The sequence below is a fragment of the Macaca nemestrina genome, chromosome 9 (assembly GCF_043159975.1).
Source record: "Macaca nemestrina isolate mMacNem1 chromosome 9, mMacNem.hap1, whole genome shotgun sequence".
NCBI lineage: Eukaryota > Metazoa > Chordata > Mammalia > Primates > Cercopithecidae > Macaca > Macaca nemestrina.
In genome coordinates this window covers 87,564,879-87,588,780 of record NC_092133.1, presented here as the reverse complement: position 1 = coordinate 87,588,780, position 23,902 = coordinate 87,564,879, and the positions used below count along the sequence as shown (strand labels likewise).

At 38.3% G+C, this 23,902-nt stretch overlaps 1 protein-coding gene across 4 annotated transcripts in view; it reads right to left on the bottom strand.

Annotated features, from left to right (window-relative positions):
• MARCHF8 (membrane associated ring-CH-type finger 8) overlaps positions 1-23,168 on the bottom strand; it is a 144,473-nt gene extending 121,305 nt beyond the window's left edge. For 2 of the 4 annotated variants that reach the window (XM_071070029.1, XM_011749562.3), the window contains exon 1: positions 22,548-22,960. The gene's annotated coding sequence lies outside the window, so the exon portion shown is untranslated. Of the gene's footprint in view, positions 1-22,547; positions 22,961-23,047 lie in introns of those variants that run through there. The other 2 variants (XM_011749566.2, XM_071070030.1) reach the window with 2 other exon arrangements.
• Between the last annotated feature and the right edge of the window lie 734 nt (positions 23,169-23,902).

The window sequence follows — 23,902 nt, the reverse complement described above, 5'->3', positions numbered from 1 at the left end:
TTTGTCAAAAATGAGCTCACTGTACATGTGTGGATTTATTTCTGCGTTCTTAGTTCTCTATTCTGTTCCATTGGTCTATGGGTCTGTTTTGATGCCAGTACCACGCTGTTTTGGTTACTGTATCTCCGTAGTATAATTTGAAGTCAGGTAATGTAATTCCTCCAGTCTTGTTCTTTTGCTTAGAACAGCTTTGGCAATTCTGGGTCTTTTGTTGTTCCACAAAAATTTTAGGATTTTTTTTTTCTGTGAAGAATGTCATTCATATTTTGGTAGGATTTGCATTTAATCTATAGACTGCTTTGAGTAGTATGGACACTTTAACAATACTGATTCTTCCAATCCATGAACATGTAATATTTTTCCATTTTTTGGGGTCCTCTTCAATTTCTTGCATCAGTGTTTTATAGTTTTCATTATAGAGAGCTTTCATTTATTTGGTCAATTCCTAGTTGTTTTATTTTATGTTTGGCTTCCAAACGGGATACTTTTTTATTTCTTTTTCACATTGTTCACTGCTGACAAACAGAAATGCTACTGATTTTGGTATGTTAATTTTGTATCCTGCAACTTCACTGAATTTACCAGTTCTAATAGTTTTCTTGTGGAGTCTTTTAGGTTTTTCCAAATACAAGATTGTATCATCTGTAAACAAGGATAATTTGACTTCTTCCTTTCCAATCTGGATACCCTTTATATCCTTCTCTTGTCTGACTGCTCTAGCTAGAACTTCTAGTACTGCGTTGAATAGCAGTGGTGACGGTGGGCATCCTTGTCATATTCCCAATCTTGGAGCAGGGGTGTCCAATTTTTGGTTTCCCTGGACCACACTGGAAGAATTGTCTTGAACCACACATAAAATATACTAACACTACGCCAGGTGTGGTGGCTCACACCTGTAATCTTAGCACTTTGGGAGGCTGAGGCAGGCAGATCACAAGGTCAAGAGATCGTGACCATCCTGGTCAACATGGTGAAACCCCATCTCTACTAAAAATACAAAAATTAGCTGGGTGTGGTGGCGTGCACCTGTAATCCCAGCTATTCAGGAGGCTGAAGCAGGAGAATCACTTGAACCAGGGAGGTGGAGATTGTAGTGAGCTGAGATTGCACCACTGCACTCCAGCCTGGTGACAGAGCAAGACTGCATCTCAAAAAAAAAAAAAAAAAAAAAAAATACACTAACACTAATGATAGCTGATGAGCTTTAAAAAAAATTGCAAAAAAAAAAAATGTTTTAAAAAAGTTTACAAATTTGTATTGGACCATATGCGGCCCTTGAGCCACGGATTGGACAAACTTGCCTTAGAGGAAAGGCTTTCAGTTTTTCCCCATTCAGTATTATACTAGTTGTGAGTATGTCATATATGGCTTTAATTATGTTGAGGTATGTTCCTCCTATCCCCAGTTTTTTGAGGGTTTTTCAACATAAAGAGATGTTACATTTCATCAAATGTTTTTTCAGCACTAATTGAAATGATCACACGGTTTTTATCTCATTCTGTTGATATGATGTACCATACAAACTGATTTGCATATGCTGAAGCATCCTTGCATCCCAGGGATAAATCCCACTTGGTCATGTTGAATGATCTTTCTAATAATATATTGCTCAATTTAGTTTGCTAGTATTTCGCTGAGGATTTTTGTCTCAATATTCAGAGATATTGGCCTGCAGTTTTCTTTTCTTGATGTGTGGAAAAGGACCCTTGTTTTTCAAAGTATGAGAGCTGAAACAAGAAGGCAGAGTGTCACCTTATTTGACCTCAGTTGGGAAAAATATGTCAAGATAACTCAAATTTTTCGCTACTCTGTGCATGTCTGTGAATGACTACAGGAACACTGCAAGTATTGATTTAGGGGTTACAAATAAATTTTGTGATTTTCACATGTATGGAATCCTCAAGTAATGAGGATCAACTGTGTATCATTAAGGAGACTAAATAAATATTCCAATTAAAATGTACCGTTTTTTCAGATTGGGGAGAAGAAAAAAACAAGACCCAATTATGTCTACAAGAGATACCTTTTAAATATAAAGACACGGGTTAAAATAAAGAGGATGGAAAGATAAACCACACAGCACTAATAATAGAGTGAAAAGCACAACACTTTCCACAACTGACACAAGATAAAACTTTTAAAATCTAAACAGCCATATATCTATTAAGTAAGTTAAAATGGTTAGCCTACCCTTTTACAAAAAGAAAACTCAAAACTCAGATGGTTTCACTGGTGAAGTCTATCAGACACATGTGGAAGAAAATAAAGGAGTAAACAATTCCCAACTCATTTAGAAGGTTTGCATAAACCCATTACCAAAACATTTTTAATTATAAAAAAACTATAAAACATGACCATAGTTGATTAACACAGATGAAAACATCCTCAGCAAAACAATGGAAAGATCAAAATCAGTAACTTACAAAAATAATAATAATATATCATACTGCAGTATTTACTCCAGGAATATAAAATTTGGATTCACGTATAAAAGGCAATTTCATTTACCATAATACCAGATGTGATGAAAGCATCTGACAAAGTTCCATATCCATTCTGGGTTAAAAAAAAAAAAAAATTTAGCACACCTACAAACAGAAAGAAATTTCCTCTATCATATAAACCTACAGCAAATAACATAATGAAATTCTGAGGACGTTCCCTTAAAGACTGGCAACATGGCAAAGATGGTGACAGAAATTGCACCAAGTCTATCCAACATTATAGCATACAGAAGATCCTATTAAATGTAATAGGCAAGGAAAAGAAATACTATGCATAAATATTTGAAAGGAAGTTATAAAACTTTCTTTTCAGAGGCTAATTGTTAACAAATAAATTCTTAAGAATTATGTCAGTCTAGCAAGATTCATCTAAGTAAGTTTGGCAAAGTTGCAGGATGGCAGGTCAATATACAGAACAATTGTATTTCTTTTTTTTTTTTTTTTTTTGAGAAGGAGTCTCGCTCCACCCCCCAGGTTGGAGTGCAGTGACCAGATCTCAGCTCACTGCAAGCCCCGCCTCCCAGGTTCACGCCATTCTCCTGCCTCAGCCTCTCGAGTAACTGGGACTACAGGCGCCCGCCACCTCGCCCGGCTAGTTTTTTGTATTTTTTAGTAGAGACGGGGTTTCACCGTGTTAGCCAGGATGGTCTCGATCTCCTGACCTCGTGATTCGCCCGTCTTGGCCTCCCAAAGTGCTGGCATTATAGGCTTGAGCCACCGCGCCCAGCCGAACAATTGTATTTCTATCTTCCACCAACAAAATGAAATTTTAAAAACATTTCTTAATACCAAAAAGCAAATTACTTAAGAATAAACTTAACAAAAGACATGGAAGCCCCATATACTGAAAACCACAAAACACTGCTGAAATTAAATACCTAAGTAAATGAAGATACATACCATGTTTGTAATTTGAAAATTTCAACACTGTCAAGATGTTGATTCTGCCCAAATCACAATTCCAACTACATTCCCACCAGGCACTTTTATAGAAATTAGGCTTTTGATTCTAAAATGTATATGAAAATTCAAAGGACCTAGAACAGCCAAACAATCTCGAAAAAGAACAAAGTTGAATGATTTAAACTATCTGACTTCAAGGCTTCTTACAGAGCTACAATAATCAAGAGAGTATTGTGCTGCCCTAAAGACAAACAAACAGATCAAGAGAACAGAATACAAAGTCCAGAAACAGACTCACACATATACAGTTAACTGATTTTCAGAGGAGGCATCAAGGCAATTCAACGGGGAATGAAAAGCCTTTTCAACAAACCATGCTAGATCAGTTGGATATCCAATACAGAAAAATGATGAACTTCAACCCCTATCTCAAACTATTGATAAAAAATAATTTGAGATTGATCATAGATCTAAACCTAAAGCCAAAACTATAAAACTTCTAGAAATAAATATAGCATATATTTGCACAGAGTGTGGGCAAGATGCAAGAAAAGCATTTGACAAAATTCAACCTAAGGAAGATGCAAGAAGTACCACCCCCTCATGGTGTTAGATTAATACGGATAGAATCAATATGAAATCATAGTTGTTAATATGTAAGTGTGTATACATAGGTGTTGCTAGGGTATGAATGTGTCCCCCGAAATTCTCATGTTGAAACTTAATCACGGTCTGGTATCCTGGCTCAAGCCTGTAATCCTAGCACTCTGGGAGGCCAAGGCAGAAGAACTGTTTGAGCTCAGGAACACAAAAGTAGCCTGCATAACACAGTGAGGCTTCATCTCTACTAAAAATAAAAATAAAATTAAAAAAAAAACTAGCCAGGCATGGTGGCATGCACCTTAAAGCGTCCCAGCTTAAAAGTCCCAGCTACGCAGGAAGCTAAGGCGGGAGGATCACTGGAGCTCAGGAGGTCAAGGTTGCAGTGAGCACTACTGCACTCCAGCCTGGGTGATAAAGTGAGACTCTGTCTCTAAACAAAAAGAGAAAAGAAAAACAAAGAAACTAAATTGCCAATGCTAATATTAAGACTCGAGGACTTCACGGAGGTGATTAAATCATGAGGGCACAGCCTTAATGAATGGGATTAGGGACCTCATAAAAGAGCCAGAGGGTGAAATAAGCCAGGCACAAAAAGACAAACATCACATGTTCTCACTTATTTGTGGAATCTAAAAATCAAAACAATTGAACTAATGAACATAGAGAGTAGAAAGATGGTTACTGGAGGCTGGGAAGGGTAATGGGGAGCTGTGGGGAAGGTGGGGATGGTTAATGGGCACAAAAAAAAAATAGAAAGGATGAATAAGACCTACTATTTGATAGAACAACAGAATGACTATAGTCAATAATAACATATATTTTAAAATGAGAGTGTAATTGGCTTGCTTGTTACACAAAGGATAAATGCATGAGGGGATGGATACCCTATTCTCCACGATATGATTATTTCACATTGCATGCCTGTATCAAAACATCTCATGCACCTCATAAATATATACATACCTACTATGTGCCCACAAAAATTAAAAATTAAAAATACTATTTAAAAAAAGGGCTGGAGGGAGTTAGCTCCCTCTTTAGAGACCCTATCTCTAAAAAAATTGTTTAATAAAAAATTAAAACATGGATATACACATATGTATTTACACACACACAAACATATCCTAGCTGTGGCCACTGAGTAGGCCTAGAAATAATGACACACCAGTTGCAATAAGCACGTCATATATCCAGATCTTGATTTCCAAATACCATTCATTCCTCACTAATAGTAACAATGCTCCTCTAAGAAAAGCTAATTTGAGGCCGGGTGCGGTGGCTCACGCCTGTAATCCCAGCACTTTCGGAGGCCGAGGCGGGCAGATCACGAGGTCAGGAGATCAAGACCATCTTGGCTAACACAGTGAAACCCCGTCTCTACTAAAAATACAAAAAAAAAAAAAAAAAAAAATTAGCTGGGCGTAGTGGCAGGCGCCTGTAGTCCCAGCTAGTCAGGAGGCTGAGGCAGGAGAATGGCGTGAACCCGGGAGGCAGAGCTCATAGTAAGCCCAGATCGCACCACTGCACTCCAGCCGGGGGACAGGGCAAGACTCCTTCTCAAAAAATAAATAAATAAAAAGAAAAGCTGATTTGAGGGGTGGGTCACACACAATGAGCCCAAAGCATCTTTTTGCACCAGAAGGTAAATAAGTACTCAAAGAATTGTGGAGACATATAAAAAGAACACAGAAGCCAGTCTGAAAGAGTTTACACAGACCAAATTTGGGACGATTTTAGTATCAAAATAATCACAGTAATGAATTACAGACCACTAAATACATATATGAATCATTCAAATAAATAATTGAACAAATAAATAAATGGGGCGTGGAGGGAGGAGGGAAAGGTCTTCCTTACAGTAGAATGCCAGTCAATAGCTACAGAAGGAAGCATGCAGTTGGAAAGTCATCATTGGAGGCTAAAACTTGTGGGTGAAAGTTTGATGAGGAACACGATATATCACAGTGTCAATACATATTAACTTCAAAGAGAAAAACAGTATCACCGCAGTAGAGAAATCTGGCAGATACCAACTTAACCAACTGTTTGATGTTATCAGCAATACTGGAACAAACTGACATCAGGTTGCTCCTAATATGTTGCACTGAGAAAAATAAAAGTCACTTTTTTGTTATCCTTGCATAAAATGCATGAACTGAATCTAACCATGAGGAAACTTCAGACAAGTAAAAAATGAGGGACATTCTAAAAAAATAACTGATCTGTATTCTTCCAAAAGATCAATGTCAAGAATGACAATGAGAGGTTAACAAAGTACTCCAGATTAAAGGAGACTAAAATATGACAATTAATTTCACAGTGATTCTGGACTGGATACTGGACATGGAAAACAAAAGGGCAATAAAGGACATTATAGTATTGAAATTGCACTATAAATCAAATAACAACACTGTACCAATTGTTAAATTCCTTGACTGGTAATTTTACTGTGGTTACACAAGAGAATACCCTGGCTCTTAGAAATACATGTTGAAGTGTTCTTAGGACCTATACAACTTAAACTCAAATGAATCACAAAAAAAAATGCATTTATATATATGCATATAAAGAAAGGGGGAAAGACTGATAAAGCTAACAAGGTAAAATACAAACAACTGGTGAATCTTAGTAAATAATATGTAGTAATTCCCTATACTCTTTGTGGTTTTTTTTTTTTTTTGAGACACGTAATCTCAGTTCACTGCAACTTCCACCTACGGGGTTCAAGCGATTCTCCTGCCTCAGCCTCCCGACTAGCTGGGATTACAGGAGCCTGCCACCATGCCCAGCTAATTTTTGTATTTTTAGTAGAGATGGGGTTTCACTGTGTTGGCCAAGCTGGTCTTGAACCCCTGACCTCAGGTGATCATCCTGCCTCAGCCTCCCAAAGTGCTGGGATTACAAATGCGAGCCACCGCGCCCGGCCTGTGTACTTTTTCTGTAAGTTACACATAAAGCAAAAGACATAAACTAGGTAAGCTGTTTTTTTACAAAAATGATAGACAAAAAGCCCTACCCTTCATATATAAAGAAGCTATATAAAGCAAATTGCTTTTAAAAAACACTGTAACACCTCCAAAAGATTAATAGGAGAAGGACATGTACAGTCAATTGCAAAAAAGAAGCTAATGAACTTTTAAAGGAAAACAAAAACAAAAAGTCAATGAAAGATGAGATGTTTTCCACCTGTTAAACCGATGACGTTTTCTTTTTAGAAAATATCAACACTGGCAAGGATGCCCTAAAATGGCCACTCAACACCTTGCTAGTGGAAGCATTAATTAGAATCCTTTAGGAAAGCAGTTCAGCAATATGAATCAACAGCCTTAAAAATATCCACACCAGGCCAGGCACAGTGGCTCACGCCTGTAATCCTAGCACTTTGGGAGGCAGACGCGGGTGGATTACCTGAGGTCAGGAGTTCGAGACCAGCCTGGCCAACATGGTGAAATCCTGTCTCTATTAAAAATACAAAAGTTAGCCAGATGCAGTGGTGGGCACCTGTAATCCCAGCTACTCGGGAGGCTGAGGCAGGAGAATTGCTTGAACTCGGGAGGCAGAGGTTGCAGTGAGCCGCGATCATACCACTGCACTCCAGCCTGCAAGAATCCGTCCCCCAAAAAAAAAAAAAATCCACACCATTCTAGTTAATAACACTATCTGAAAGAAATAATCTAAACTATGGACTAAAATTTATGCTGAAGATATTCATCAAATGATAACTGTAATAGCAAAACTCTTTGAAACAATCCATGTTAAACAATACAGAAATCATTAAGTAAACCACTTAGGATATAACCACAAAATGCAATATGCAGTCATTAAAAGTTATTTAAAATCAGAAAATATGACATAATAAATGTTAAGAGAATAAAGTTTACAAAATGGGCAGTTAGGATGATCTTAAGTAAAAAAAAAAAAAAAAATTCATAAAGCTCAGAACAGACATATTATAAACAGTGACTGTTTGAAAATGAATATAAGCAGGGAATGTGAACACTTGTCCCAGTCTCCAGTTTATGAGATCTTACCCCTCACCACCTGTGAACTACCACTGCTTACATGACGGTGCCTGTCTCACTCCCTGTGCACTCCAAGTATTTCTTGAGGCCATAGTATCATAACTGGCTGCATTCAGTAAACATCTGCTGCTTCAAATTTATAAACTCTCCCACCTCATTTCATACATGTAAAAAATGGATCTAGCTATTTAAGTCACCTGAAAATTGAAACTATACTGAACATGAAGTTCGTCAAGAACAGGTTTCACTTTTCTCTGCTTCTTTCAAATAAAAACATTAAGGAGGAAACATGCTTGGAGCTTTCTTTCGTTAACAACAGAATCCAAGGCAGGCTTGAGACAATATAAAGATACCACATACCTAATTAGTACTGTGCGCTAGGACCACCAGTGATGTCGTCGGTTTATTTTCAAGTCAAAGAACATTTGCTTTAGCAGTCTAATCTTAGCTACCACAAAAAAAAAAAAAAAAACCCACACACACACACACTCACACACACCCATCTGTGTGCTGCAGTGCTCAGCCACTACCCAAGGCCATACCTGACTCCAGCTCCGCCGTATTCCCCACTGATTCCACCTTCTACTTGGCAACTTCTGCCTAATTAGCTGAGCAGAGCACAGTCAGGCTAGAGGAGGCTGTGAGCAAGGCTGGGAACATGGAGAAACCAGACAAGAGTAGGAAGACCTTAACCGTGGCAGAGGGCCAACTGAGCGGCATTCGTAAGTCTGTGGTTGTCAACAGGAGCAATTTATCACCCCAGGGGATTTTGCCAGTGTCTTGGAGATATTTTTAATTGCCACAACTGTGGGGGTGCTAATGGCGCCTAGTAGGAAGAGGCCAGGGATGCAACTAAACATCCTACAATACAAAGAACAGTTCCCCACAACAAAAGAATTATCCAACCCCAACTCTCAACAGAGTTAAGGTCAAGAAATCCTACCACAGACTGATGCATTCACTAGTACAGTGGAGTCTACTGTACAGTACAATTCAGCAGGAACAAGACACCCAGTGGTTAGAGGAGACCTGAGGTAGTTCAGGAAATGTAAACACACACATTACCTCCTCACTCAGATGCTAAGGTGACCAAAATTCTACCTCAAGAATTGGGAATGAGGGCATTGTAATTAATTAATTTAATAAAACTAGTAAGAATGCTTTTTTCCCCCAAAGGCTTGCTCCTATAAATATCTTATATTTAAAGACTGCTTCACAGCAAAAACTGTAAGATAATACTATCAAAATTGCCCAGACTGGTAAACATCTCCAGAAAACTTGGCAACACACATAGCCAATGACAAATTCAGTTGTGTATCTCAACAGGACCTAAAAACTCAAACTCAAAGTTCCCAGCTTAGTTTAAGGGGAAGTGTCAAGTTTTCAAAGATCACTCAAAAAGAAGAAAAGGGCCGGGCGCGGTGGCTCAAGCCTGTAATCCCAGCACTTTGGGAGGCCGAGGCGGGCGGATCACAAGGTCAGGAGATCGAGACCACAGTGAAACCCCGTCTCTACTAAAAATACAAAAAATTAGCCGGGCGCGGTGGCGGGCGCCTGTAGTCCCAGCTACTCAGGAGGCTGAGGCAGGAGAATGGCGGGAACCCGGGAGGCGGAGCTTGCAGTGAGCCGAGATCGCGCCACTGCACTCCAGCCTGGGCAACAGCGTGAGACTCCGTCTCAAAAAAAAAAAAAAAAAAAAAAAAAAAAAAAAAAAAAAAAAAAAGAAGAAAAGGGCTGCTTTCCCAGATGAATCATCAAGAACTACACAAGACTTAGAAGAGTAACATTTCAAAACTGAGAACACTACACTTAGGCATTTCAACCAAAAAAAAAAAAAAATGCAAATTTTTTTAAAAAGTGTATGAATCATCATTATTAAAATTTGGTTAAAGTCATGACCAATGAGTCAAGCCATAATAGGTTTTTTAAAATTATTTTAACAACCTTATGCCATTGATTTCCACCTGTGGGAGGCCAGAAGGTTAGAGAAGTCATCTGGTAGTATCCCTGGCTGGCTGGGGCTTAAATAACTTCAACCTGTCTCTAAAGCATCATTTTGCCTATCTACCTTGACCTCTGTCCTTTCAGTGTCAGGAAATACCCATCACTTAGGGTGGCCCACTTCAATGTTGGACAGGAATTAACTGTTAAGAGTGTGTCTGTTACGCTGAATCAAGAGAACCTCCTGTTCAACTACAGGTATTAGTTTTGAATCACGTGAAACGAGCCTAATTATTCTCTATACAGCAGCCCTTCAAGTTTCCATATTATCTTGTCTTTCTCACCCAAGCCTTTTTCTTCTCCAAGTTATAAAATGCACTCTCCCCACAAGCTGTTACAGTTAGCTATTTAAGTGATACAATTAAGATTCAACAGGAGACCAAAAAAACCAGAATGGCAGAACTGAGAGGAATCAGAGACCAGCCAGTTCAAACCTAATTCCATTTTTAAAAATGAGTAAACAAGGCAGAGAGAAGCAAGGCTGCTTGTCAGAGGTCAAGCTATTCAGAAAAGTCAGGAGCAGAATTCAAGTTTCCTAACTCTTTTGCCCCTCAGAACTGTACACCAAGTTGTACAGATGTTGTGTGAAAGGACTGACAGTTTTTGTTTTATGAAAATACACAGACTGAGAGAAAAGATGATCCATCTAGCAAGAATTTGTATTAAAAAGTGATGCAAGTGAAAAAAACTAGGTAATTTAACTTAAAAATTACATAAGAAAGGAAATGTAGTCACAGACTACTACCTGATTTGCAGATGAATGGTTGTCACTAAATATTTCTTATTGATTTCACTAAAAATAGGGATGTAACCATAGTCAGAGTGGGAAGAGGCAAATGAGGAGTTTAAGATGTCCAAATCCTCAACTATTAAAATAAGAAGGCAATGCATAACATTTAAAGTGGATAAATAAATAACAGTGGAATAACATGTTTAGAAATATTAAAAATAGGTACTGTAACAAGAAAAGTTTGCCTCTATTTTTCATTGTAAGACTTTATGCTCCCTATTTTTAAAGTGTCCAAGTATTATTTTGATAAAAATTTCAACATTAATTTTAAGATACAGAAAAATAAGGGACTGGTAATAGATAATGTCGTAGGCAGGTGAACAGGGGAAAGAGCACCAAAACACCATTAGTCGGAGTACAGACTGAAATGAAAATGGGACAACCAACTATCCAATTTAAATCCCCTTTGACCAGGCAATTCCACTTCTAGGGCTCTAGACTGTAAGAATACATCCATAAATGTTCAAAAACATATATACAAGAATGATCACTGTGACACCATTTTAAAAAATACAAATCAGAGCACACTAAATATCCACTAACAGGGGAAGGGTTGAATAATTCACAAATATATGTACCCGTATATTCTTCATTCATCCCACAAAAATTTATTGATTGCTAGGTACTAAGTACAGAATAGTAAACAAAAGTCAACCGGCAAAGGAATACTACATAATTATTAAAAGGGAGAATGCAGATCTGTATGTACTGATCTAGGTGAAAAAGCATACTTCAAAATATATGTAGTATGATCCCACTTTTATTAAAAGACCCAGTATAACTAGATGAGACTTTTTCTTTATGTACTTACAGTATTTGAATTTTTTAGCATTGTAATATTACCTGTGTAAGCTCCTTTAAAGACAATAAAGACATTTGCTTGTCAGATTGAATAAAAGTAGTAACAAAAGAAAGCAAAAAAGAATGGAGGGAAGGAAAGAATCTACTTTTTGTAAGTCTCTCTATACAGTAAAACAGGGAAGATGCACATGATTTTCACTTCCAGATTTTACCAATATATATGCAGTCTTTATATATATCTTCAAGAAATTCTCTCACACATTCACAAGGAGAACTAAGAAACAATCTAAATTTTCATCAACGAAAGAATGAACCAATTGTGATCTATTCATACAATAAAACACCATACAGTAGTTATTAAAACTCAAACCACAAAAGCACAAATCTGAGGGAAAACCTCATATGTTAGAGAGTACATACAGAATAAAATTATTTATGTAAAACTTTTTAAAAAGCAACCAAAAAAACTGTCTTTACTTATAAATATGGACCCATAGATTAAAAACACCATGAGATACCACTTCTCAGCCTAAATATCTGACAATATTGAGTGACAATATTAACGACACGGAACAAGAACTCCAATGTCTGCTAAAGTAAATGTATACTGGCACCACCACTGCGGAAAACAACATATTATATAGAGTGGTAGTGAGAAATGTAAAGATAGTCCCCCAAGATTCCTGCCCCTGGTTATTCAAATACTAATTTGAGTATAGCTGTGAAACGACCATGGAGATAAAATAGAAAGAGTAATCTAGATTATCCCAGTGGACCCAATCAAATCATATGAGTCCTTAAAAGTAGAGAATGGGGCCGGGCGCAGTGGCTGAAGCCTGTAATCCCAGCACTTTGGGAGGCCGAGGCGGGCGGATCACGAGGTCAGGAGATCGAGACCATCCTGGCTGACACGGTGAAACCCCGTCTCTACTAAAAAAATACAAAAAAAAACTAGCCAGGCGAGGTGGCGGGCGCCTGTAGTCCCAGCTACTGGGGAGGCTGAGGCAGGAGAATTACGTGAACCCGGGAGGCGGAGCCTGCAGTGAGCTGAGATCCGGCCACTGCACTCCAGCCTGGGCGGCAGAGCGAGACTCCGTCTCAAAAAAAAAAAAAAAAAAAGTAGAGAATGGTCTCCATCTAGAAAAGGAAAAAAATATTAGAGAGATTCAAAGCATGAGAGAGATTCAACCTCCTACTGCCAGCTTAGAAGACGAAGAAAGAAAGAGGGTCACAAGGCAAGGAACGAGTGGCCTATAGAAGCTGAGAATAACCACCAGCTGACATCCAGCAAGGACACATGGACCTTAGTCCTACAACCATATGAACTGAATTCTACCAACAACCCAAATAAGTGTGGGAGTTGATTTGTCTCCAGAGCCTGTAGAAAAGAATGCAGCCCTACTGACAACTTGATTTCAGCCTCATAAAACCCATAGCAGATAACCCAGCCAAGCCTACTGCACTTTTGACCTATAGGACCATGAGATTTTAAAATGTGTGTTGTTTTAAGCCTCTAAGTTTGTGATAATTTGTTATATAGCAACAGAAAACTACCACTTCTAGAAAAGTTGAAGAAATGCATTATCCTACAACCCAGCAACTATACACCTGACCATACGCAAAGAGAAACTCTTACCCAAGAGCACAAAAAGACATGCACAATGTTCACATCACCATTGCTCATGACAGATTTAAAAAAAATTGACAATCCAGTCATTCATCAATACTACAAAGGACTAATTGTGGAATATTCATAATGTAACACAATAAGACAAGGAGATACCAATGAACTACAGCCATACAAAAATACGAATGAGTCTCAAATCTCACATTATACAGAATAAAAAAGCAAATGAAAGTACACACACAATTCTAGTTATAAAGTTCAACGCATGCAGGGCAAAACAACACATTTCAAGATACAAATGTTATGAAACTATAGCAATTAAACAATAAAAACAAAATTCAGGGTAGCAGTTATGTCTCTGGGGACATAACAGAATGGGATCAGAGAAGAGAGACCAAGGGCATCAAAAGTAATGTAGATTGTTCCTAACTGGTGATTACAAAGTAATAGCACTTGGCCAGGCGTGGTGGCTCACGCCTGTAATCCCAGCACTTTGGGAGGCCGAGGCGAATGTATCACAAGGTCAGCGAATCGAGACCATCCTGGGTAACACGGTGAAACCTCGTCTCTACTAAACATACAAAAAATTAGCCGGGCATGGTGGTGGGTGCCTGTAGTCCTAGCTACTCAGGAGGCTGAGGCAGGAGAATGGCGTGAACCCTGGAGGTGGAGCTTGCAGTGAGCAGAGATGGCGCCACTGCACTCCAGCCTGGGTGACAGAGCAAGACTCCGTCTCAAAAAAAAAAAAAAAAAAAAAAAAAAAAAAAAAAACCACAAAATAACAGCACTTACATTCTATACAAAATTTATAAATATTGTAATATCTACTCAATATTTGAAAAAAAATCTAGATAATCAAACTTCTATATAACAAAAAAACTTTTTTCTTTTCTTTTGCAAAGATGTGTTCATTGAAAGGACTAATTAAAGTAATATAAAAAGTCCAATCTTTTTTTTTAATCACCTAAAATTCTCACCACCTAGACATAATCAGTAACAATTTGCTTAACATCCTTTTAGGCATTTCCTATGAGTATACATACATTTAAATATTTTACATAAAATCTCAGTATATATATACATAGGTATATGTTCTGTCTATAAATGTTTAGACCCTTTTGAAAAACAACTATATTAAGACATAATTTACATAAAATAAAATGCACCCATCTTAAGTACAATGTTAAGTTCTGACAAAAGTGTATAAAAAGTGTATATTTAGTATAACCACCACCCAATCAAAATACAGAGTAATTCCATCACCATAGAAAGTTCTCTCCTGCTCCTCTGCAGTCAATCCCCACCCCTACCTATAACCTCAGGCAACCACTAATCTGCTTTCTTAATGTTTTGGTGGTTCTAGAATTACATATGAATCAAATCATACAGAATGTAGTCTTTTGTCTGGCTTCTTTTGCTCAATATAATGTTTTTAATTTCATAGAGTGACACTGTGCAATTCATTCCTTTTTTCTCCTGAGTAATAGTCCATTGCAGACTTGATAGACTATACCGTTTCCAGTGTTGAGCACTGAGTATTGTTGTACAAGTCATTTGTGAATTTAAGGTTTTATTTTATACCCAGGGGTGTAATGTCTAGGTCATACAGTAAGTGCAAGTTTAAGTTAATAGGAAACTGTTAAACAGTTTTCCAAAGTGCCTGTACACTCCTATCAGCAATTTATGTAAAATTCTGATTGCTCTACGTCCTCAGCAACGCTTGGTATTGTTAGTCTTTTTCATTTTGACCATTCTTGTAGGCAAAAAGTTGTTCATAATTATAATTTCCTTTAATAACTAAATATGTTGAGAATTTTTAATATGTCTACTAGAATTTCAAATACCTTCTTTTGATAAGTTGCTCCACAATTTTTTTTTTTTTTTTTACCACCAATTTTGCCATTTGAGTTCTCTAACTTCTTACTAATTTATTGAAGTTTTTTATATAATGCTGGGTAAAAGTCCTTTGTCACATATATAAATTGTCAACATTTGCTCCCAGTCTATAGTATACTGTTTCTTTTCCTTAACAATGTCTCCTAAAGTGCAGGAGATTTAATTTTATTGAGTAATAAAAATTTAATTTTATTGAGTCAATAAAAATTTAATTTTATTGAGTCCAATTTAACATTTTTAAAATGTTGTAGTTAGTGCTTTTTGTACCATATATAAGACTAAATGGTTTCTCCCTCAAATTGACCACAAAACATGGATATCTGCTCTCACCACTTCTATCATAATATTGGACTTGAGGTCCTCACAAGTGTAATAAGGCAAAAAAAGAAACAGAAAGCACATGATTAGAAAGGAAAATGTAAAACTGTCTTTATTCAATGACTGTATGTGGAGAAAATCCAACCAAAAGACTACCAGAACTAGTAAGTGGATTTAGAAAGGCTACAAGACACAAAGACAATATACAAAAATCAGCTGTATTTTTACATATTAGCAAGGAATACTTGAGAAATGATTTTTTAATCCCATTTACAATGGCATTAAAAATGTAAGATATTAAGATATAAATTCAACAAAATATGCACAGGACCTGTACACTGCAAAACTAAAAAAACATGTTGCAAGAAATTAAAGAACTAAATAAATGGAGAGCTATAACATGTTCATGTAGTGGAAGGTTCAATGACATTAAAATAGCAATTCTCCATAAACTGATCTACAGAGTCAAGGCAATCCCAACTGAAACCCCAAGTTGTTCTTTTTTTTTTTTTTTTAACTAACAAGCTGATTTTAAAATACTTTTGAAAACACAAAGGACCTAGAATACCCAGAAAATTTTTGAAAATAAAGAACAAAATTGGAGGATTTATACTAACCAATTTCAACCTTTACATAAAGTTATAGAAATAAAGACAATGTGGTACCAACATAAGAACAGACAGCAAAAGCAACAGGAGATAGTCCAAAAGCAGATCCACACATACATCACCAGTTTACTTTCAACAAAAATGCCAACAGAACTCAATGGGCAAAGGATAGAGAAAGGGGAAGAAACTCAATAGGGAAAGAACTACCTTTTCAACAAATGATATTTAAAAATGTATATTAGACCAGCTAGCTTGAGCCCAAGGCCTCCTCAGGCAAAAAAAATAAAATTAAAATTAAAATTAAAAAATTGTTTATTCATAAAGGAAAATAAAGAACCCAGACCCATAGCTCATACCAAACACTCTATCAACCCCTAAAAATTGATCATGAACCTTAATATTGGAGCTAAAACTATAAAACCTCTAGAATAAAACACAGGAGAAAATTCAGCAGGCTTTTTTTCACATAACATTTCAGCTATCCTTACATGCTAATAAATATATTTTTTTCACTTTGTCAAAGGTAAGAAAAAAAGGAGAAAATCCTTACAAACTTTGAAAACATCTCTTCATTTCTTAAATGAAATTTCGAAATGCTTTCCTTATCCATATGGTCATACAACATTTCTTCAACTGAAGAACAGAAATATTCACAGGAAAAGAACAAAAATCTTTTTAACCTCCTTTCATATAGTTCCTACAAGAATGGGTTGGCTTCTATGAGACTGTAGTTTTGCCTCGATGATTCTTTTTTGAGTGCCTTTTCTGAAGTCATAAGTAAATCTCCCAACATATTAATACCACTTATAAGTTTTAAATATAAAACAGTTACCAGAAAACCATGACAATATGTGAAATGTTATGTACTGCTATATTGTCTTAAAATTGCCTGTTTTGGTTGATAAAGACTTGTAATGTATTATACAGAGATAATACACTTTCAAAATTGTAATAAAAGGAATTTTAGCCATTTTAAGTATAATTTATCCCCAATAATTTACACGATATCTCAATAAATGTGTGCATCATTGCCTATTGGTTATGAATTGTGGTTAACAAAATAAGGAACGAAAGAATCCATTATAGGCCGGGCGCGGTGGCTCACGCCTGTAATCCCAGCACTTTGGTAGGCCGAGGCAGGTGGATCACGAGGTCAAGAGATTGAGACCATCCTGGCTAACACAGTGAAACCCCGTCTCTACTAAAAATACAAAAAATTAGCAGGGCACGGTGGCGGGCACCTGTAGAAGGCTACTCGGAAGGCTCAGGCAGAAGAATGGCGTGAACACGGGAGGTGGAGCTTGCAGTGAGCCGAGATCTCACCACTGCACTCCAGCATGGACCACAGAGCGAGACTGTTTCAAAAAAAAAAAAAAAAAAGAATCCATTATACTATAATTTAGTAATTTAGCCACCACAGTTTTCCAGAAAACTAAAATTGAAAAAAAACATATTGCAATGCTGCTACTTATGTATGAGTGATTTAATACTGCATACAAGTTACCCCAAAACTCAGTAGTTTAAAACAATGGACATTTATTCACAGTTACCACAGGCCAGAAATCTAGGCACAGCTTAGCTGGGTACTTCTGGGTCAAAGTCTATCAGGGGGTTGCACTCAAGCTGCTGGCCAAGCTGTGGGATCCTCTGAAGGCCTCTATGTATGAAAAGGATATGCTTTCCATCTCACTCACATGGCTATAGGCAAGTCTCAGTCCCTACCACCTGGGATTCTCCAGGAGGCATAAAACATGGCATCTTTGTTAAAAAAAATTTCCTTCTTTCCATCAATGGCTTTTTTGCAGGTGTGCAATTCAATAGTTTTTAGCAAATGCACAGAATTGTACAACCATCACCATAATCAATTTTAGAATATTTTCATCACCCCAAAAAGAAACTCAGTCCTCTTTAGCAGTCAAACCCATTTTTCCCCAACCCCTACCCCAACACCAGTTCTAGGCAACCAGTACTCTATTATCTGAGTCTATATTTGTATTCTGGACATTTCATATACCTGTAATCACACAATTTGTGGCCTTTTGTGACTTTATCACTTAGAAAGTTTTCAAAGTTCATCCATTTGTAGCATGAGTCAGTATTTAATTCCTTTTTATTCCTGAATAATAGTCCACTGCATGGATAAACCACATTATTTAAACCATTCATCAGTTGATGTATGTTTGAGTTGTTTCAACATTTTGGCTACTATGGCTACTGCTACTGTGAACATGTACATACAAATTTTTGCGTAGATATGTTTTCATTTCTCTTGGGTATATACCTAGGAGTGGAACTGCTTTGTCATGCCTTATCCCATATTTAGCCATTTCAAGAACTGCCAGACTGTTTCTCAAAGCAGTTGCTCCACTTTACATTCCAACATGTAGATTCCAATTTCTCCACGTCACCAACACTTATTATTACCTGTCTTTTTTATTATACATAGCCATCTTAGTTTACTAAGATGGTTACTTAGACGGTCACTTAGTAACCGTCTTAGTTACTTAGTTGGTGTGACATGGTATCTTACTGTGGTTCTGATTTCCATTTACATGGTGACTAATGATGTAACACATCTTTTCATGTGCTTACTGGCTATTTGTATGTCTTGTCTGAAAAACTGTCTACTCAAATCCTTTGTCCATTTTTTTTAGTTATTTTTCCTTTTATGACTGAAGTATAAGAGTTCCTTAAATACTCTGGATACTAGACCTTTAATAGATACACGGTTTCTCATACCAAACACTGGGGAGCAGGTAGACAGGATAAAAACAGGAACTCTCACACTGCTTATAGGACAGTAAAACAGTACAACTACATTGGAAAGCAATATGTATTTAGTAAAGTTACTGGTGTACACACCTGACAAACAACAACTCCAATCCTAGACATATATTCCAGAGAAATTCTTACCTTTGAAGAAAAACATGGATGAAACTTAGTAACTAATTTTAAAAGTTGCAGGAAAAAAAATCCATATAGCATGATGCCATTTATATAAAGTTTAAAAATATGCATAAGCAAACAGTATTTTGGGGGATATACACGTATAAAGTAAAATAACATTATCAAGAAAGCAGGCCAGGTGCAGTGGCTCACACCTGCAATCCCAGCACTTTGGGAGGCTGAGGCAGGCAGATCACTTGAGGTCAGGAGTTTGAGACCATTCTGGCCAACATGGTGAAAGCCTGTCTCTACAAAAATACAAAAATTAATAGGGCATGGTGGCACATGCCCATAGTCCCAGCTACTCGGGAGGCTGAGGCAGGAGAATCGCTTCAACCCAAGAGGCAGAGTTGCAATGAGCCAAGAGGGCGTCACTGTACTTCATCCAGCCTGAGTGACAGAGCAAAACTCTGTCTCAAAAAAAAAAAAAAAAAAGAAAGTAAAGAAATGATAGACACAGAATTCAGCATGCTGGTTACTTTTGAGAGGAAGGAAGAAGTACACAGGAGGTTTCAAGGCTATTGGTAATGTTCTTTTTTTTCAATACATACTTTTATACGCCTGACACATTTAATAAACACTTTTTCAAAGAGCTTCACTGACAACTGAAGGTCTTTTTAATACAGAAAGACACCAAAGCAGTTCAAAGCAAGTATAAAGCAGATGAGAACATCACAGTGAACCAAAAACCACATATACACAATATTGTAAAGTATTTTAAATCCAACAAAGCGTATGTTTTGTAGAACTGAGAAGACAGATTCCCTGCCCTTATCCGCTTTTTTCCGCCGTTGTGTCCACCTCTGTCTTTCTGATCCCACCTTTACCCCCAGGTCCTGAATCCACTTCTACCTCTTCCAGAGTTTTTCTCTTCAATATATCAATCTGAAGAGCACACACCCTTCCTCTCAATTTTCATAGCACTTGTATCTCTTCAAAGCCTTCATCATATTATCCTCAGATTACACGTTTTAACTCCTCTATCAGAAATAAACACCTGGAGAACTAGAACACTGGTCACATCATCAAACTGACTCTCCAAAAGCAAATTTTTTATTGACTATTGATTGAATAAATGAATTAGAAAATTCAGGCATTTCCAAGTGAGTTAAGAAATTGGATCTGGTCTAGTTATTTAAAAAAAAAATGAAAAGTTTAAAATTACACTTCTTGAAAAAGAATTTCAAAATTGAAAATCCTTCAATACAGCAAAGACAAAGCTGACAACCGTCAGATAAAATATAAAATGTTTATACTGTATATACTGATAATTTTCCATACTCCATATTCACAGGGGACAAAATTAGAAGGCATAAGAAGAACTTCCTGGCCGGGCGCGGTGGCTCAAGCCTGTAATCCCAGCACTTTGGGAGGCCGAGACGGGTGGATCACGAGGTCAGGAGATCGAGACCATCCTGGCTAACACGGTGAAACCCCGTCTCTACTAAAAAAATACAAAAAAATAGCCGGGCGAGGTGGTGGGCGCCTGTAATCCCAGCTACTCGGGAGGCTGAGGCAGGAGAATGGCGTGAACCCGGGAGGCGGAGCTTGCAGTGAGCTGAGATCCGGCCACTGCACTCCAGCCTGGGCGACAGAGCGAGACTCCGTCTCAAAAAAAAAAAAAAACAAAACAAAAAAATAAAAAAAAAAAGAAGAAGAACTTCCTGATTACTTGGCATCAGAACAGTCCACGGCTTTAGAAAATGTCTTGTAATCAACCACAAACCTGGGGAACAGGTAGGGTTGTAAAGCATCTTTTACGGGGGGGGGGGGGGGGGGGCGGGGGGAAGCACATACCATTTCAAGGCTCAAAAAAATGAAGCCACTTTTAGAAATTTCAGCAATATTTTTAACTTGCTTTCAGATATTTTAAACTACTTACCACCAAAGGTATAAACCTAAACATTATGTGATTATGGTAGAAATGGAACTGCTACATAAGGGAAAAAGAAACAAACCACAAGTGAATCAACGACATTCCTCCTGAACCAGACGCTACTACTGACAACAATTAGCGTTTCCTGGCTGCTTAAATCAATTCATTCCCAGCTCTGCTTTGAGCTGGCACTAATTTAAAGGAAACAAAAATGTTGGAGCTAAGGCTGCCAGATTTAGCAAATATAAATACAGCAAGCCCAGTTAAACTTTAATTTCAGACAAACAACGAATCATTTTTTTAGTACAAGTATGCCCCCATGTAGTATTTATAGTAAAAATGTATTCACTTTATCTGAAATTCGTATCACTAGGCATCCTGTGTTTTATCTGGCAAACCTAGCTGGAGCCAAAAGGTAGAATAGTAATCAATCCAGTTTCCTCATTTTGCAGCAGAAACTGAGAACCAAAGAAAGGAAATGACTTGCTTAAGCTTAAGCCAAAGATCAGGGAAGTAAGTTGACTTTGAAAAGAGAAAACCTTTCCACTAGGTCACCTTGGGTATCACTTATAGTCCATTCCACTTCCAATTCTTGCTCAACTCACAGAAGCAATAAGCAGACAAGCTGTAAAAGGGTATCGTTTCCCTCTTTTAACATTAAACTTCAAGTTTCAGTACATCTCTTAAAACCATAGTCTCCAAAATCCATTAGGAAACTATGTGTTACTCTTTAAAAAAAAAAAAAAAAAAACCTGAAAATGTTGTCTACACACTACCACCTCATACTGTTTACATGTTCACTCACCATATGAAACAGAACATCTTTTTCTCTTAAACTCAATTTTCTCAAAATCCAAAATTCTCTTGCTCCAGGGTCTCAAGATTTCACACGAGGGCATGTTCACATTATTCCATGACTCTCAACGACTTGAGTTCATATACTCCTTCAGTTTTCATATTTTTTAGAGTTTTCATGTTTTTCTGATATGTCCTAACCTATCCGGTTGGTCTCAAAAGTCTTCCATTCCCATTCTGTATCTGAGCAACTAAATCAGCAATGAGGCATGAAGTCTCACTATTATAAACATACACTTACTTCCCCAGGGACTGGGATGCAAGGAAAGATGGAACAAGAAACGTCTTTATCAGAAATTTCGGGGCCAAAAAAGGCCCCGAAGTATGGTATGTGAGGGTTATGCTAATTGTCTCTGTAATTACATAGCATGCAATCGAACAAAATAAGGAGAAAGATAACAGAAAACTCCACATATGCAAAGAATTCATTTTCCAGATCCTATCAAATTAAAAAATACACAAAACATTTCCTCAACTCCATACGGAGCTCCTCAACCTATGACTTCCATGGGTCCTTAAGGGTAGTTAGCGCGGGGGTGGGTCGTGAGAATAGTGATAATGAGGCAGAAAAGGGTTCCATTTATTTTTACAATCTGGGCTTCCAAATAGATTTTAAGAAAAAAAAGGTTTTGTTGCATTAAAGAAACATGAAAACGGTAACATAAACCATTATAACCCCCACCCAGTAAGTTTTCTATTAAAAACTTCAGCCAGGTGAACAGGAATCCGAATCATTTAAGATGAAAACGGATTTAAAGATCAACGAAAAGTTAGCAACTAAAGGACAAAATAGCTACCTATGCTTTCCTTCTGGCACCCCGAATGTACGCAGGTCTCTCGCTCACACGTCAGACGTGGAAGGTCCTCACGGATTACTAGTCCGAGCTTCCATTTTACAGATGTGCAAACTCAGGCCAAGGACGACGGCTGACGGGCTCAAGGTCTCACAGCCCGTCAGGGAAAAGACCTGGCACCCCGGGCGTCCGGCCTAGGGCCCTTGGCGCAGACTGCTTCTGCGGTTCCTGGTTTGACTCGGCCCGGCCCCAGGAGCAGACGCCAGCACCAGGGCAGAAGGACCCACGGCCCCGAGTCGCGCTGCCTCTCCGCGTGCTCCACGCCGGGCCCCCAGCCCAGGGGCAGCGCAGGTCCGGGGCCTTGGCGGCCCACCTGTCGCGGACCGGGCGGCCGGCAGCCACACCCCCTGCCCGGGCCGGGGGCTCGGCCGCCCTTATTGGCGGCCAGCAGGGACAGCTGCGAGCGGCGTGGAGGAGTAGATCCTAGAAGCCCCAAGAGTTACCTCAGGTGGGCTCTGAGCTGGCGGCGCAACCGCCCCGGCCCTCCTCCAGCATGCCCGAGAGGCGGACGTAGCAGGGCCGAACCTCCGCCAGCGCGTTGCCTGTTTACACCCTACGCCCCTCCGCGTGAGGACGCCGACTGGCAGGTCACGTGACGCGGGCGTCACGTGTCCGGCCGGGTTGGGTGGAGGCGTTCCCGGGTGGCCACAGCGAGCTGGGGGCCGGCTGCTGCGGGTGCGGCTGCGCGACACCTCTGTGCTTCCACCCCTTCGCTGTGCCCAGGCGAGGACCCACCAGGCTTGGAACCGAAGACTTCCCCAGCTCTGCCTTTGTCGTTTAGTGTGTCGTGGGCCTGACTACATGTGTTATTAATACTAGTGTTTTGGAAGGAAAAGGAAATTTTGTCTGGCAAAAGGATGTTGTACTTGGAGAAGAAAGTGGAAAATACTTACCTGAGGCTATCAAACGGGAGGGAAAGCGAAGGAATAAGTAGTAATGGTTTTTGCCTTGACAGATTTTTGTTTGCTTTCGCTCTGTAATCTGGACTGAAAGATAGATGCCCACAGCATACCCCTCTGAGCCAGAGAAAGCATGTGAAAGAGGTTTATACGACTTCCTACTTTTAAATTGTATTTTAATTTTTATCAGAAATCATCTTTGTGTACATACACGTCTAAATATTTGATTCGGCATTCATCTTTTGTCCACATAAAACTTACTTTATTATTCCTCTGTCACTTTCATCATTGTCTACCAAATCCCAATTTTCCTAGATCAAACTTCCCAGAAATAGTTTCAACCACTGCTAATTTTATTTGTCCCATAATAATGCATAAAATGTGACTAATTTGTATTTC